The sequence below is a fragment of the Schistocerca serialis genome, chromosome 1 (assembly GCF_023864345.2).
Source record: "Schistocerca serialis cubense isolate TAMUIC-IGC-003099 chromosome 1, iqSchSeri2.2, whole genome shotgun sequence".
Lineage (NCBI taxonomy): Eukaryota > Metazoa > Arthropoda > Insecta > Orthoptera > Acrididae > Schistocerca > Schistocerca serialis.
This window is the reverse complement of record NC_064638.1, coordinates 558,923,856-558,933,383: the sequence shown is the minus strand read 5'-3', so window position 1 is coordinate 558,933,383 and position 9,528 is coordinate 558,923,856. Positions and strand designations below refer to the sequence as shown.

The 9,528-nt window shown below is 42.4% G+C and overlaps 2 non-coding genes across 2 annotated transcripts; one reads left to right on the top strand and one right to left on the bottom strand.

The window, feature by feature from the left end:
• Nucleotides 1-4,818: 4,818 nt before the first annotated feature.
• On the bottom strand, nt 4,819-4,893 carry Trnas-cga (transfer RNA serine (anticodon CGA)). The gene has a single exon. It is a non-coding gene; the product is annotated as a tRNA-Ser (tRNA).
• Nucleotides 4,894-5,453: 560 nt separating this feature from the next.
• Nucleotides 5,454-5,528, top strand: Trnas-cga (transfer RNA serine (anticodon CGA)). The gene has a single exon. It is a non-coding gene; the product is annotated as a tRNA-Ser (tRNA).
• The last annotated feature ends 4,000 nt before the right edge of the window (nt 5,529-9,528 follow it).

Genomic DNA, 9,528 nt, shown 5'->3' with positions numbered 1-9,528 from the left:
GTCATTTTTACTTGAGCAGGACTCCAACCTCGGGAGAAATTCTTTAGGCTTTTCCGCACTTCCATCTTGTAAATACAATGAATTTTCACAGAATGCTTAAAACAGCCCTATGTCTTCTATTCACTTTCATTGACACTGAATTCACTCTATCACACAAATTCACATAGCTTCTTACAAGGGAAACTCCCCACCGCTCCCTTCTCAGATTTAGTGTAAAGTGGCCCATTGGATAGCCCGTCAAAAGCTGAACACAGATTTAGCACGAAAACAGGAAGAACGCGTACTAAAGTATGAAAAAAGAAGCAAAATGGAAACAGTGCACAGTCCAAGCTCAAGATGTACGACGTCAAGCGAATTGCAAGAATCACGGGGTTGCGGTTGTGTGGTCACGGTGTCGGACTGCAAACCAGGAGATATCCGTATGCAGCTCTCCTTCGTGCCACTTTCTTTTTCACGAAATTATGATCTTTCCGTCCGGTCACTGACGTGTGTGTTCTCCTTCTGTAATCTTGGCAAGTCATACTATACATTGGTTACACACAGAAGAGGAGTCAAGTCGTAAGAATATATTACCGTCGCAAGTAAATGTGATGAATATTGAGAGCATGCCACATGTCGTATAGACCTCTCACAGAAATTAAAACAACAAATAAACGTGTGTGGACTATGTCACAACAAAGAATTTCAAGAGCCAAAACTTCCAAAACGGAACGCAAGAATCATAACTTGTGGTACTTGTGTAGAACAAATAGGAGACACATACGACTGCAGGTCCAGTCCTTATACCTCGCTGTTCCAAACGGACATTGCAAAACGACACAGACATAAATTTGAATACAGCGAGCAGACACGTCAATGACCGGACGGACAGTTCACAATTCTGTAAAAATAGAAAAAGGAACATCTGGAGCACTATGGAGATTTCAACACAACACCGTGACCACGTTGTGGCTCATGAAGTTCGCTCGATGTTGCACAGCTTGCTCTTGGACCGGTCACTGTTTCCATTTTGTTTCTTTTTTCACAGTTCAGGAACCATCTTCCTGTTTTCATGCTTGGTCTGTGTTCAGTTTTTGACGGGCTCTCCACTAGGCCACTTTACCACTAAATCTGAGGGGGTTGCGATGGGGCGGTTCCCTTGTTAGTACGACTCCAAAATACTTAAACTATGTCACGTTCTCGACATGTTCGCCAATAACCTTGTAGTGGGATGTTGTCGGGCTGTTGTTGATATAACTATTATACCTCCAGTATTTCGCTTAGCCACACTTAAAGAGAGCGGAATGTTATCTACAACTTGAACAGTCTGGTCTGGTTAGATTGCAGTTGTGACAGTCGAAGACTATGGATGATAAGCAGTAGTTGAGAAGTAATTGTGACAGGGTTGTAGCCTCTTCCACATGTTATTCAATCTGTACCTCGAGCAAGCTGTGAGGGAACGAAGGAAAAATTTGGAATGGGAATTAAAGTTCAGGAAGAAGAAATTAAAGCAATAGCATTATATTCCGTCAGTACTTGGTTGAACATTGACATATTGAAAACTAAAATATCCAGTACTGATTTTCCACGAGATCAATAGTGTGTATTTCAGTTTTTAGAACAAATGAAAGCTCTTAGGTTTGCCGATGACATTGTAATTCTTTGACGGACGGCAAATGTCTTGAAAAATCAGTTGAATGGAATAGTGTCTTGAAGAAAGGTTATACAGGGTGACAATTTTGGAATGATATAGAAATTTACTGAGATGACTTACAGATTCGGTAGATGTGATTTTTGTAGCAAACAACCTCAAATTTCACAAAAAAGTGTCAAGAGTCATTTTGGTTCGATGTGATAACTATTTGTCATGCGGTAAACATCCCACCCGTAATCAATTTCTTCCCACACTCTTTGCAGCAAATCGGGATTTCTGCAACGTAGGGGAAGAACATACACGCGGTCTTTAATGAAGCCCTAGAGAAAGAAATCCAGTGGTGTCAAGTCTGCGGAGCGAGGTGGTTATGCGTTTGGCCTTTCACGGCCAGTCCACCGACCTAGGAAGGAATTATCGAGGAAACCTCGAACTTCCGAGAGGAAATGAGGTGATGCACCGTCTTGCTGGTAGTAAACCATCCCATCTTGGTCATCTTTATCGATCTGTGGAATTTAAAAGTTTTCGAGCATATTCTCCATGAAGAAGGAAGGACTGTACACGTTAGCTTTGGCAGCGAATGTGTTCCAGTACTGCACGTAGATTTTCGCTGCCCCACATTCTTCAGCACTGGGTGTTCACCATCCCACTAAAATGAATGAAATGTTGACTCATAGCTGAAGATTATTGTTGTATTGAGGAATGTCTTGTCTTCCACTATTCGATGCAACATTTCTGCACCGAATCTTCCACGAGCAACCTTATCTGCATTACTGTTCCATTGTGAATCTGCATGGTTTCAAGTGTAAACGTCTACACAATACTCGCCAAGCAGTCTTTAGTGGAATACCAATCTCTCGAGATGATCATAGCGTACATTTTTATGCACTGCGGGGAAAAGTCTCCCTAACCTGTTCGATATAATCAACAACACGCGAGTGCCTTGGTGATTCACCATGTCGCACTGAGCAATCACAGAAATCTTCTGCCAAGAGTAAATTGTGGGCCTGCTTGGAGGTTCCTTAGCGGTTTAGGTGCGAAATTTACACCGACCATTTGTTGCAGAGTTCGTTCCATGAAACTAATACACACAGCGAGCACGCTCTGCACCAGTGAGAGTAGCAAAATTTAACTGTACAATCCCCTTGTTCTCCTCGTGCCGGAATGGGGTACTGATGTACTACGCGAATCAGACTTGAGATTATTTGCTACAAAATGACACATGTACCGATTCTGTAAGTTATCTCAGTAAATTTCTATATCATTCCAAAACTATAAAGTTTTTTTTTGACTCATCAAGTTTAGTGAGCATCAACAAAAGTGAAACAAGTGTAATGAAATGTCGGTGAATTAAATCAGGTGGTGCCGATACAATTAGATTAGGAAATGAGACACTGAGAATAATAGAAGAGTTCTGTTATTTGGGTAGCAAAATTAGTGACGATGGTGCCTTACTGAAGGTATTTGTCTGGTCTGTAACGTTGTATGGGAGTGAAAAAGTGGATGGTATGCAGTTCAGAGAAGAAAAAATAGGAACATTGCAAATGTGGTGCTAAAGAAGACTACTGAAAATTAGATGGGCGATTGGATAGCTAATTAGAAGTTAATGAACTGAACTGGAAAAAAATAAACTTGTGGTACAACCAGACTAAACGAATCGATTATCTGATAGAACACATCCTGCGGCATCAAGGAATTGTCTGTTTGGTAATAAAATGAAATGTGGAGGATAAATTGTAGAACGAAATTCTGTAAATCTTGAAAGTATGAATATGCTCACTGATGTCAATGGTTAGATCTTTACGAACTTGTCTGGCAGTACCTGTCCTTAAGCACAACACATCATCAACTTTAAAAACTCCTCAAGTAACTAAATTCTAAACACAAAAGTACACAATTCACAATAGAGTTTTGGGGGTAATAGCATAAATCATTTAGATCTAACCATGGACATCAGTGACTGTATTCATACTTTCAAGATTTGTAGGAAACCTAGCACCACAGATATTGTAATACTGGCCAGTTCTCAACACCCACAGACCCATAAACATACTGCCTTCCATTCAATGATTCATCGTCTAATATCCATCCTCATGAGTGAAGATAACTTTCAAACAGAATTAAATACAGTCAAAATAGCATCAAACAGTGACTGTCCTACCTTACTGGACTCCATAACGCAAAAAAGCAGAAGCAACAGGTGTGCTTTCTTCTTTGCCCTGTCCTTGACCCGCCACCCCAAGAACGCTACACATTGTGCACGATTTCATACGTAGGAAAAGTGAGTTCGTGACATTTGCACAGAGTGACACTTGTACGGAGAGGGAATGTGTTGAAATTTGCTCGGAGTCCAGGTAGTTGAAAGGGTGTTCCAGAAGTATGATACACCGACCTGTTCGCCGCTACCTGCGACGTATTCTGTGTAAGACCAAAGCCCACTTCCTGCACAAATTTTCATGTCCCCGCACTAGTTTGTAATGAGCGCGGCTTTTTCCCAGAATTCAGTACTGCAGTGGACTGCTTACTGGAAAGTAATGTTTTGTCCTTTGTGGCTGAGCTAATGGAGTTCACCGAGATCACCAAAGGAAAGTATTTACCGATTTACAACGGGCACCAGTATACAGTGAACTATACATGCAAACAAGAAGTGACTCACTGACGTTGTGTAAACTTTAAAAAGAATAAATGCAATGGAAGACTTTCCAGAAAAAATAACAGTTTTAGTGGAAGGCGGCCATGTTTGCATTCCTGATGAAACAGCAAATGAAGTCTGAAAACATTTTGTCGGCGCAAAGAAGCGAACAAAGGAAACAGACGCTACAGTATCGTCAGTTTATGTTGAAGAAGAAGGGAAGCCCTTCAATAGAGGCTACGACTTAGTAATATCGTTACCACCATACCAGAAGTGTGAAACAATCGTTACATCGAATTAGGTGAAAATATCTGAGAACCACAAGATCCCACCGATTCTAGAGGTGTATTCTTCCAAGAAAATATCTAGTGATGAATTATGGTAGCAATTTTTTATTTGCAAGTGATGACAGGGGAACGAAAGACAGAGTACTGGTGTTTGTCAGCGACAAGGGATAATCGTGTTTATCAAACTGTGAATCATTCTTTGTGAATGGAGCGTTCGAGAATTCGAGTAAGCAGTTTGGACATTGAAACTTCCTGGCAGATTAAAACTGTGCGCCCGACCGAGACTCGAACTCGGGACCTTTGCCTTTCGCGGGCAAGTGCTCTACCAACTGAGCTACCGAAGCACGACTCACGTCCGGTACTCACAGCTTTACTTCTGCCAGTACCTCGTCTCCTACCTTCCAAACTTTACAGAAGCTCTCCTGCGAAACTTGCAGAACTAGCACTCCTGAAAGAAAGGATATTGCGGAGACATGGCTTAGCCACAGCCTGGGGGATGTTTCCAGAATGAGATTTTCACTCTGCAGCGGAGTGTGCGCTGATATGAAACTTCCTGGCAGATTAAAACTGTGCGCCCGACCGAGACTCGAACTCGGGACCTTTGCCTTTCGCGGGCAAGTGGTAGAGCACTTGCCCGCGAAAGGCAAAGGTCCCGAGTTCGAGTCTCGGTCGGGCGCACAGTTTTAATCTGCCAGGAAGTTTCATATCAGCGCACACTCCGCTGCAGAGTGAAAATCTCATTCTGGAAACATCCCCCAGGCTGTGGCTAAGCCATGTCTCCGCAATATCCTTTCTTTCAGGAGTGCTAGTTCTGCAAGTTTCGCAGGAGAGCTTCTGTAAAGTTTGGAAGGTAGGAGACGAGGTACTGGCAGAAGTAAAGCTGTGAGTACCGGACGTGAGTCGTGCTTCGGTAGCTCAGTTGGTAGAGCACTTGCCCGCGAAAGGCAAAGGTCCCGAGTTCGAGTCTCGGTCGGGCGCACAGTTTTAATCTGCCAGGAAGTTTCATATCAGCGCACACTCCGCTGCAGAGTGAAAATCTCATTCTGGAGTTTGGACATTATTTTATACTCCACACCGACCTTAATTGTTCTTAGGAGGAACAAACACCATTTTAATTGTTTACGCTTTGTTGCGAAATAAAAAACAAGAACCATATTAACGTTTTTTAAACTATTAAAATTAACGTGCCCGGATGAAACCCTGCGCCTCTGATGATGGACTCCGAGGTCTCCGTCATCCAAGCAGCTAAAAGTTTGCTTCCTACAACAGAGATTACTGATTGCAATTATCATTTTAATCAATGTTTGTGGAAACAAGTTCAGTGTTACGGCCTCGTTCCATTTTATAAGGAAAACGAGCAAATACGGTATCGCATAAGAATGTGTTCTGCTTCAGCACATCGTCCTCCAGAAGTGTTGGATGATCCTTCTCTGTTTCAGGAACTTTTGGGGGGAGAATTAAATGACAGGCAGGAAATATTAAGGGGATCGTAGTAACCTTCGGAAGTGACCAACGGCCACAATGAAACCACGTGTAGAAATAAGTTGAAATACTTCCGAGTGCTAAAGTTAAGCTGAATTACTGGCGTGTGTACTATAGGTTGGAAATATTTAAGAAATGGAGTAGACGAGTACTTCCACGTGGTGAGTACTGTGTGAGTCTCAATCTGTGTATGAGATAAAGGATAAAGAGAAGTACTCGTCTATGGTATCAGTTGAGGACTCGCGTGTGTGACGAATATGTTCTTAATATTACTTTGCGTGTTATGTTTCCGTGTGACGCTTGATTCAAACTATAATACTCTGAGAGTGAAGCAAGGTGAGTCAGCCGTCTATCCAGCAACGCCACTTGGCTTGCATTGCACAGGAAGACGTGCATACATCCTCCAGAGTTCATAGCAGGAAAGAAAAGTTACGAAGTGGGGCAGTGTCGTGTGAAACTGGGATGAATACCAATTGAAGTGGCAAAGCTGAAAGTGATGTGATTATAACGTTGTGACTATTCTTTGTGTTGTATTCCATGTTGCCAGTGTGGTGTATTTCATGTAATTTAAGTACGTGTGGTTTGCATGGGAGAGTAGCAACATAGGTTCAGAGGCAGTGGGCTATGCATGTTCCTTTATGTACCGCTCTGTCTGGAGGAAATTTTCGTGATGATGGGTGTGAGAGTCGAAGTGTGAGATATAGCAAAAGATCCACCATCCTATCCAGAAAGTGCACTGTAGTGTTAGATAATTATGAGACCATAAGATAGAGAATCATCAATGTTAAGCCATGCCCATTGGGCGGAGTTTCTCATGTGTAATTGTTGTAGAAAATGTAATGGTGTGTTTAGGTTATAGAATTTATTGGAATAAAAAAGATAGTGAAAAGAAAAAGATTGGTGGTCTTTTTCTTCGAATAGTATGTTGTCATGATATCCAGAATTTATAATGTGTGCGCCATTCATATTCAGTGCGTTGGCCACGTGTTGGTCAAAGCCATTGGGTAAGAAAGAAAATGTGGTATTGCCAGTGCGTAGTGAACAGTCAGAGTTGTGTAAATTACTAATAGTCAGATGTGCGTTATCCGTTTCCGTTGCGTAATATTCAAACAGGAGGATAATTTGTAACTTAATTGTGAGTACTAGAGCTCATGTTACTTGATAAATAAGAATGAATCCACTCGCTTGGCAGACCACTCATCTTGCAGGCCTGACTGCTTGATGCCACAGTATGAGCAAGGCATGTGGGAGCCTCTCAGTATAAGCACAGCTGCTTCACATGCCTGCTTAATATCACTATTATATCTTAGTTCTTCGTAATTTAGGCCCTATTAAAGACAAGATTATTTCGTTCAGTCACATCTTTGGAATATATTACCAAAGTTTATTGTTCAGTTATTTTCTTATATGTACAACTGTAGTAATTGGTCTATAGTTCATAATTTTATCTTTTTTTATTCCTAATTCTAACATTAACACTCCTCATCTCTGGAAATGGAGATACGCTGTAGATGCACTAGTTTAAAAGCTTTGATCCATCAAAATTTCACTGCACAACATATTTACCTTTGTACCTGATGGTGGTGTAACAGTCGAAAACCAGTTCGTGTAACAAATAATAGATATCGTAGAACACTACATCACTTTTGTGTGTGTTTCATTCGTAATGTATAAAATATTCTATCAAGAACCGACGGAACAATCAATTAACACAAAATTGTCTAAATTGAAGAAGGAGAAGCATAAAGACAAAGATAGCGCACTTCAAGTTTTCTCTCCAAAAAACAGAGTTATTGTATTAGACCTCGCCGAGATCACGTCGTTAGTTAAACACCTCATCTAAATCTACAGGGTGTTACAAAAAGGTACGGCCAAACTTTCAGGAAACATTCATCACACATAAATAAAGAAAAGATGTTATGTGGACATGTGTCCGGAAACGCTTACTTTCCATGCTAGAGCTCATTTTATTACGTCTCTTCAAATCACATTAATCATGGAATGGAAACCCACAGCAACAGAACGTACCAGCGTGACTTCAAACACTTCGTTACAGGAAATGTTCAAAATGTCCTCCGTTAGCGAGGATACATGCATCCACCCTAAAAAAAAAAAAAAATGGTTCAAATGGCTCTGAGCACTATGGGACTTAACATCTGTGGTCATCAGTCCCCTAGAACTTAGAACTACTGAAACCTAACTAACCTAAGGACATCACACACATCTATGCCCGAGGCAGGATTCGAACCTGCGACCGTAGCAGTCCCGCGGTTCCGGACTGAGCGCCTAGAGCCGCTATACCACCGCGGCCGGCATCCACCCTCCGTCGCATGGAATCCCTGATGCGCTGATGCAGCCCTGGAGAATGGCGTATTGTATCACAGCCGTCCACAATACGAGCACGAAGAGTCTTTACATTTGGTACCGGGGTTGCGTAGACAAGAGCTTTCAAATGCCCCATAAATGAAAGTCAAGAGGGTTGAGGTCAGGAGAGCGTGGAGGCCATGGAATTGGTCCGCCTCTACCAATCCATCGGTCACCGAATCTGTTGTTGAGAAGCGTACGAACACTTCGACTGAAATGTGCAGGAGCTCCATCGTGCATGAACCACATGTTGTGTCGTACTTGTAAAGGCACATGTTCTAGCAGCACAGGTAGAGTATCCCGTATGAAATCATGGCGGTGAATCGGGGAAGTACAGTACATACTGACGAAACTAAAATGAGCTCTAACATGGAAATTAAGCGTTTCCGGACGCATGTCCACATAACATCTTTTCTTTATTTGTGTGTGAGGAATGTTTCCTGAAAGTTTGGCCGCACGTTTTTGTAACACCCTGTATATCTACTTGCATACCCCAAAAGCCTCCATATCGAATGGCAGAGGGTACTTTGTACCACTGCTACTCATTTCCTTTCCTGCTCCATTCAAAAATGGGACGAGGAAGAACACGACTGTCTATTCACTTCCGTAAGAGCTCTAATTTCTTTCATCTTCGTGGTCCTTACGCGAAATGTACCTTAGCGGCAGTAGCATCGTTTGGCATTCACCTTCAAACACCGGTTTCCTACTGTTCTCAGTACTGTTCCACGAAAAGAGCGTCGCCTTACCTCGAGGGACTTCCATTTGAGTTCCCAAAGCATCTCTGTAATAATTGTGTTTTGATCGAACCTACTGCTATCAAATTGTATCGGTGTCTCCCTTTAATCCGAAGAGGCAGGGACCCCAAACACTCCAGCAGTACTCAAGAACTGGTCGCACCAATGGCCTAAACGCGGCCTGCTTTACAGATGAACGACACTTTCCTGAATTTCTCCCAAACAACCGAAATCGACCATTCGCCCTCCCTACTACCAACCTTACGTGCTCGTTCCATTTCGTATCACTTAACAGCGTTACGGTTGGATATTTAACCGACGTCATTGTGCCAAGCAGCTCACTACTAATAGTGTGCCCGCCCGCCTAGGCGCGCGGTCTAACGCCCCCATAGTGCTCAG